The sequence below is a fragment of the Crotalus tigris genome, unplaced genomic scaffold (assembly GCF_016545835.1).
Source record: "Crotalus tigris isolate CLP2741 ecotype Arizona unplaced genomic scaffold, ASM1654583v1 scf7180000017764.6497338, whole genome shotgun sequence".
In the NCBI taxonomy this organism is placed as follows: domain Eukaryota; kingdom Metazoa; phylum Chordata; class Lepidosauria; order Squamata; family Viperidae; genus Crotalus; species Crotalus tigris.
The window spans coordinates 356,754-364,554 of NW_024096619.1; positions in this window are offsets into that span (position 1 = coordinate 356,754).

Sequence of the window (7,801 nt, forward strand, 5' to 3'; positions counted from 1 at the left end):
AAAATTACCACTTTTTTTTTTAAAAATGCCTTTCTTAGGGAAAAAAATCATTTAGTAGTTAAACACCTAATGTTAACTCCTTTGCTCATTTAGTATTAAAAGGTGCAAATAAGGAAAACAAAATCAGAGAAAGGGAGAAAGGAAAAAGAAAAAAATGTAAAAACTCACAATCTTTAAATACAGTATTAAACTTTGACTTTACAGAATAAGATTGTTCAGGGTTTTTTTCCCCCAGAGAAAAGCCTGTTCAAAAGCAGGAAATGAAGACCCACCATTAGTCTAAAATTATAACTCTGGGATGGACTGGACTTTCCCTTGTAATCCATGATTTATTGTAAACTATAGATTTAGTGATTATGGGACATAGACATTCCTTTGCAAATGATCGATCAATCCGTAAGACTTCACGCTATGATAATTTCCAAAGTTTGGGTATATAATTCATATACCATATAATATTTATATTACAGTCATATAAATATTAAACTGAAATATCTGCAAGCTGCACAGGCTACAGCCAAGGATTATGTCATCAAGAAACTCCTAAAATATCTAATCACCATCCTTTAATCAGGAAAAGTTAATCCTATTCTGCAACTGCAAGCAAAACCCAGCTTTGCTAAAACAAGCAGCAAATTTACAGTACAGTATAAAACCCATCTCCTTGAGGAAGAAAACAAACTGTCTAAGCTTCTGAAAGCATGCACTCATCATCATTATCAAGGGTGGATTTCTCAGATTATGAACCCACAATCAGTCAAGCCAAAGAGTCCGTTCTAAGTGGGGCTTATCATTTTGCTCCACTAAAGAAACATAAAATATTAAACTTTCTAGTAACTTGGAAACATTTTTTTTTTATCCCTTGAGAATGAAGGAACATTTTGAAGAAAAGAAGTAAGACAAAGACATGCAGCCATGGACAACCCGATATATTCTGTCATAATTAAAAATACTGAATGGATGTCCTCGATGGATGTAACCTTGAATTGGATTTACAGAATAATGATGATGATGATGATGATGATAATAGTAGTAGCAGTAGTAGTTTGGATAGTGGATGTGGCAGTGCCTAAAGACAGCAGAACAGACGAGAAAGAACTGGAGAAGATAACAAAATACAAGGACCTACAGATAGAAATAGAAAGACTGTGGCAAAGGCAAGCAAGGGTAGTACCAATAGTAATAGGCACCTTGGGTGCAATCCCAAAACAACTGGAGCACCACTTGAACACCATTGGCATTGACAAATTTGCCATTAGTCAATTGCAAAAGGCGGCTTTACTAGGAACTGTTTCCATCCTGTGACGATATCTGTAACACCAACCAACATCCACATCTGCCTATCCCAGGCCCTTGGTAAGGACTCGATACATAGACAAAAATGCCATATCCAGTGTGAACATCTGGCTGTGTGATGAGTGTGTGATGAAGAAGAAGAAGAAGAAGAAGAAGAAGAAGAAGAAGAAGAAGAAGAAGAAGAAGAAGAAGAAGAAGAAGAAGAAGAAGAAGAAGTTGGAAGGGACCTTGGAGGTCATCTAGTCCAACCCCCTGCTCAGGCAGGAAACCCTATACCATTTCAGACAAATGGCTGTCCAGTCTCTTCTTAAAAACTTCCAGTGAATGGAGCATTCACAGCTTCTGGAGGCAAGTTGTTCCACTGATTAATTGTTCTAACTCTTAGGAAATTTCTCCTTATTTCTAGGTTGCTTCTCTCTTTGGTTAGTTTCCATCCGTTGCTTCTTGTCCTACCTTCAGGTGCTTTGGAGAATACTTGTCTCCCTCTTCTTTGTGGCATACTGAGTGCTTTTGACAACAAGTTCGAGCCACAATCACCAATAAAAGAAATCCCATTGCCCAATAATCTCAGTAGTGTCAAATGAGGTGTCATACAACTCGAATAATGACATCATAATTAAACAAAGTGATTAAACAGGGACAATTATCAGTATGAGTATTGATGAATCGAGGAAACTAAGAAGGAACCTAACATTCTAGTGACTTCTATCCTCAGATCCTACAGCAGATCAGGAAGAGCCGTGCAATTAAAGGGTCTTCTAAGGACATACAAGACCATATCTACTTGGAGACACCCTATCTCTACTTCCCAGCCCACCTGAACTATTTCATGGTCTCAAGACATCAGAACCAACACAACTGGGTTATCAAGTTTCAGGGATTTCATGTACTCAGACCTCAGGCCACCAGAACTCCCACCTACATAAATGACATGACAAACTTCATAAGAAGATTGAAGTTCCATATGTACTGAAGCAGGATACATCAAGATACCCTTCAAGCATGGAGACATCAAGGTCATCACTGAGGTGAATGCAGCATGCTTTGCCATCAGATTATATGATTTCGTATTCACCCATAACAACTTCACTTTTGGCACAACAAACAAAGTCATGGTTCCTATGACAGAACTGTTCTGGTCAGGGAGTGTTTGCAAGGGTGTTAAAAAAATAGGCAATGTAGTAGACATAGTATTGTGTCCATCATCTTGCCTATTTTGACCATGGCAGATGCTGGTGCTTCTGGTGGCCAAGCACCCTTGCTTCTGCTGCATTTATAAACTCTGCAAATTGCCTTGATGTAATTATGGCATGTAGGCAATTTTGCAACCAGAGATCTTCCCCAAAGCTGTGACCAGGGTTGCATGTTGCTAAATCAGCCTGAGTTGGTATGGAGGGGGGGGGGATATTGGTTCTAAGCAAAGAAAGAGAATAGTTGTAGCAGCAGGAGACTCAACGTATCTGGAGTGAGACACACAGAGGGCTTTGTTTGCTCAGATGATGGAGACATGGAGGGACAACTTTTCCACTAATGGGAAAATCAACTGCTCAGAAAGGCTGCAGAGCCATAACAATTCAAAGGTGGTGGTGGGACTTTCTTGCTATTTCCAGCTCCAGAGAGAAACAGAAGAAAATCAAAAGCCTCCCTATAAACAGCCCTCCTTGTGACATCACATAGATCTGGAAGCAACAACCCCAAGTGGCATAAAGTCATTGTGTATAAGGCCCTTGTTGCATTGTTCTTCACTTCTAGCCATATCAATGTTTGCAATGACCCAGCCAGGAGTTTATATAAATCAAGATCAAAGTTGGATGACTTTCCTTTGATCTCTCTGATTAATGAACCCATGTCTATTTCAAAGTTTGTTATGTTGCAGAGAATGAAAGGGAGGTAAATTTTTAATAGGTGCCCTTCACTTCCAGGAAGGAAGGTATCTCAGATTCCCATCTTTAATTTTAAAACATTATTAGCTGAACTGCAAAGCATAAAGTGCAGAAAATAGCATTACTTTTATAAAACAAAGCAAACCTATAAATTAAGTCCTAGCAATGACAGACAAGTCTTATATCTGGAGATGTAAATTCCTTCTTTATTTTTAAGCTTGTCTTTAAGAATCTGCTTGATTATTTTGTTTTAGTGCAAAATGATTATTGCCTGCTAGAAACACTTTGGATTTTTAATATAGTATAACTATATTTGGATAGTTTCTTTTCCTTATCAGAAAGAACAAAGAACAAGATAGAAATACATTCTCTTTCTGACTTAGATCTTATTGTTTATAAATAGTTGTAAAGTCAACAGGCAAGGAGAAAGGCTGAAGCTGTGTCAAGGGGAGAGTGTGTGTTACCCCTGCTTGGAAGAAATCCAGTATCCTCAAAGCTGCTGTTGTCATTATCCAGTCTCCTGGTGTGTTAAATGTTAAAGAATGGAGAAGCCACACAAAGAGGATGGGATGGAAATTAAGAATGGTGTAATAGATTGGCACTCTGTTTGAACAAAGCAGATTTGCTCAAATGAAGTACTCCTCAGAGGTGTTTGACTCAAATAGGTTTGATAGCACTCTTCCAGTACTTGAGGGGCCGTCACAGAGAAGATGGAGTCCACCTATTCTCCACAGTCCCTGAAGGCAGGAAGTAACAGATGGACATTCATCAAGGAGAGAAGCAATCTAGAACTGAGGAGAAATTTCCTGACAGTGAGAACAATTAATCAGTAGAAGGGCTTCCTTCTAGAACAGTGGTTCTCAACCTGTGGGTCGGGACCCCATTTGGGGTTGAATGACCATTTCACGGGGGTCACCAAACCATGCTGTCCGCCATTTTTTTCCCTTTTCCCTAGCTGTCCTACTCCCTCTTATTGGTGGCCACACCCACTTGGGGGTCACCACAACATGGGGAACTGTATTATGGGGTCACGGCATTAGAAAGGTTGAGAATCACTGTTCTAGAAGTTGTGGGTGCTCCATCACTGGAGGCTTTTAAGAAGAGACTGGACAGCCATTAGTCCAGAAAGGTATAAGGTCGCCGGTTGAGCAGGGGTTGAACTAGAAGACCTCCAAGATCTCTTCCAACCCCCTTATTCTATGTTCTGTTGTAATAACTGTCTCCCAGTTAGCATATGGAAGATTAGACAATGTGGTTAAGCCAAAGATTGGAAAAGTCAACTCTGAAAAAAACAATTTGTGGAGAGGAATGATGGCAACTGACAGATATTCTGGAGCAGAGTCCCAGTTACAGTTATGCTCACTAAAAGAGCTGGATACTTTTTTTTCTTACCTACTGCCTGTCTTTGAGACCAAAATAGCCTGGAAATCCATTACGGGGGAACCAGTTTTTATCCTGAATAAATCAAATCAGTGAAACTTTGAGAAGCTGAGGGGCTGTTTTCAAATCATCATTCAACTACATAGGATATCAGTGGACATTTCCACTTCTTCAGGGTAATTACATCCATGCCATAGGATGCTGCATCTATATCCCATCTGCTTGCAAGAAACAGAAATTCAAAGCTGCTGAATATCTGAAGAGTATATCAGATTTTGTTATAAATCCAGAAAAAGAGAAAAAGCAACAAACTGCTTTAGTTCCAGTCACTTAATTGCCTTAATTTATGATCTTAGTGATGATATTATATTAATCTACTATCATTGTTATGTCCCGAGCCTTGCAAACGGCTCGGGCGTTTGCAGGCAGTCCCGGGCAGGTGCAAAGCTGCCCGGGACCAGACAGGCTGTCGCCAGCGCCGTGCGCATGCGCGGGTGCTGGCGCGGGAAAAGTAAACCATTTACCCGGGAGTTGCCTATATAAGAGGCTGCGAGGCGTTTGGGCGAGGCTGAAGCCATCTTCCTGTAAGCTGAACGCTGAATAAAAGAAACTGAGAACTTCAGCTGCTTCTCGTGTCTGTTTTCCCGCCAAGGACGCAACACTGGCGACGAAGGTGGGATGCCTTGCACTACCTGGAAAGGAAGAAGTGTAAGCTTACCCAAGGAGTCCTGAGCGGCGGAAGAGGAACGGCGTCGACTCGGCAGCTGCCCGCCAATCCGGTGCGCATTCGGGAGTAGGCTGGCTGATAGACCCGTCTCCTGAAGATCCGAAGATGGCGAAAATCGGAAGGCTTTCGGAATTCGACGTCTCACAGCCAGAGCGGTGGGAGTCCTACGTATCCAGAATGGAGAACTACTTCAAGGCAAACCAAGTGAGGGAAGATAGCTTGAAGGCGGCCACCCTGCTTTGCGTTTGCGGCCAAGACGCCTTCGAAATCGCAGAAAACATTGCAGCACCTGTCCCAGTCGAGTCTGTAAGCTACGCAGACCTGAAGAAGCTGCTGAAGGAGCACTTCAACCCCAAGGTGTCCGTTATCTCATGGCGACACATCTTCGAACAGAGGGATCAACGGTCCGGTGAGTCAGCCAAGGAATACATCGCCGCGTTACGGAAGGCCGCCAAGCCCTGCGAGTTCAAGGACCTCGAGGACCGACTGAGGGACCGATTCGTGTGCGGGTTAAGGCATTGAGAGCTACAAAAGAGACTTTTCGCAAAGGAAGAATTATCCTTCCAAGACGCCTTAAGGGAAGTCACCGCAGAAGAAGCAGCAGGCGGCGCCGTCAAAAACATGCGGCCGATCAGAAACAGTGCAGAGGGTGCGTCCGTGCACCAGGAAGATGTCCGACGAAACTCCGAGGAGGATCCGGACGAGGAAGTTGACCGTCTACACCCCGCGAAGGAAGAGAACCAGAAGGGAAGCTCTTCGGCTCCGCTCAAGTGCATCGGCTGTGGAGGTCGCCACAGGAGAACCGACTGCAATTTCCGCTCCGCTACCTGCCGGGCATGCGGTAAACAAGGGCACATTGCAGCTGTGTGCCTGGGCCGACGAAAGGCACAACCCCAAGAAGAACGCCTGAAGGGTACCAGATTCCCCAGCCAGAATAGGTTAGGTTTTTGCGCTTCGCGAAGAAGCATCTGTAGAACAGGCACACACAAGCCCATGAAGAAAAAGCTGTCACTCAACGTGAAGCTACAAGGGGTTCCATTATCTATGGAACTAGACCCAGGGTCTGCCCTGTCCATCATTTCAGTGCATACATTTAGGAAGATTTGTTCCAGTAGTGGGTCTAAGGCCAAGTTAAGGCTTTCTGATATTGTATTAACAGATTTTCAGAACTCAAGAGTGTGTGTTAAGGGGGAGGCCACCCTTAACGTGCAATACAAGAGTTTTGAAGGTCCACTAGACTTATTAGTAGTAGGGGGTGCACGAACGAGTCTCATAGGACTCGATTGGTTTGAGGCCCTGGGGATACACGTCACAGGACTCAACAGTTTACAAACACTCGACCTACAGGAAGTCTGCAAAGAATTTGCATGATGTTTTCAGCCCCCAGCTGGCACAATTCAAAGGACAACTGCGTCTTAAAGTAGACCCGACTGCACTCCCATTAGGATTAAAGCAAGAAGGGTCCCTTTTGCTTTAAAAGTAAGATTGACACTGAACTAGAAAACTAATAAAAACAGGAATCTCAGAACGGTTGATTCCAGACCGTGGGAGGACTCCCACTTGTGCGCCTCTAAAAGGCAAATGGGGGACATCGCATTTGTGTGATTACAATGCACACTCAATAAGGATTGCAGCAACATGCCTATCCCTGGTCCTGAGGGTCAGTCACATTCTGGCCTCTCTCAAGGGGGGGCGTGTTTTTGCAAAGCTTGACCTAGCTCAAGCATATCAACAGCTGCCTGTTGATGATGATGCTGCCATAGCTCAGACCATTGTGACACACAGGGGAGCCTTTAAAGTAAAAAGGCTACAGTTTGGAGTAAATGTCGCTCCTGGGATTTTCCAAAGCGTAATGGAAAACACACTACGAGGTATACCAGGGGTCTGCCCCTACTGTGACGATGTCTTGATTGCAGGAGACTCCACACACATTCTAGCTGAAAGGCTTAGGGCTGTCCTGTTAAGATTCAGGAACTCAGGCTCAAGCTCAGAAAAGACAAAGCCAGATTGGGGCATTTACTGAATTTCTGGGATGAAAATTGATCGCTGCTGGATCCATCTGCTGAGCCAAAACTAATGCTATTTTAGATGCAACCAGGCCAAAGTCTAAGGCCGAACTTCAGGCCTTCCTAGGCCTCCTGAATTTCTACAAGTCTTTTCTTCCACATAAAGCTAGTGTAGCTGAGCCTCTTCACAGGCTACTAGACAAACAGGCTGTGTGGCTGTGGTCACAAGCGCATGAGGCTTGCTTTAAAAAAGTCAAGGCCTTGCTCACTTCTAACAGTATTCTTGCACATTTCAACGAGTCTCTCCCTGTGTGCATCGCTTGTGATGCGTCCCCCTACGGGGTTGGAGCTGTCCTGAGTCACCTCAGGTCTGATGGAACTCAGGTTCCTATCGCATACTACTCCAGAACACTGTCTTCTGCCGAGCGCAACTACGCTCAGATAGACAGGGAGGCTCTGGCTGTTGTTGCTGGAATTAAAAAATTCCACGATTTTCTATATGGCAGGCA